The following is a 530-nucleotide window of genomic DNA, read 5'->3' as shown; positions in this document are numbered from 1 at the left end:
AGGGGAAAAAAAAAAAGTAGTGGGCTAACAAATAAAGCTAATTAAGGGCTTTTGGTTCTTGTTGGTTTGCACTTCAGTTTAACACCTGAATTTACAAGCTTCCATTCTGTGGCGGGGTGTGACATTCTCTGCCAAACACCTGATAACAAATGATCCACCCAAGCAAACGCATGAAAACCAGAACATATATTTACTCACTCACTCTCATCACTCCTGAAAAGATACTCAGCAAAACTGAAACTCAGCAGTGAAATAGATTAAAAGCATGAAAAGTTTTAAAACATTCAGCCTTAAGTAATACACAGTGCAGCTGGCTTGACAACCATTTTATTTGTGGGATGTGGGCCCCAAGGCATCCATAATGCTAATTTACAAAGGATTAACTGTGAGTGAAACTCGCTTAATCTAACACATAGTTAGGCAAAGGCATACATAACATACCAAGTGTTTAAATCAACTCCTATCTCTGACCCACCGGAAGAACATTTCATCACCTGAGATTTAAAATTACAGAAAAATTAGAAGACAAA

The sequence above is a fragment of the Meleagris gallopavo genome, chromosome 8, assembly GCF_000146605.3.
Source record: "Meleagris gallopavo isolate NT-WF06-2002-E0010 breed Aviagen turkey brand Nicholas breeding stock chromosome 8, Turkey_5.1, whole genome shotgun sequence".
NCBI classification, from domain to species: domain Eukaryota; kingdom Metazoa; phylum Chordata; class Aves; order Galliformes; family Phasianidae; genus Meleagris; species Meleagris gallopavo.
Note: the sequence above shows the minus strand (reverse complement) of the source record.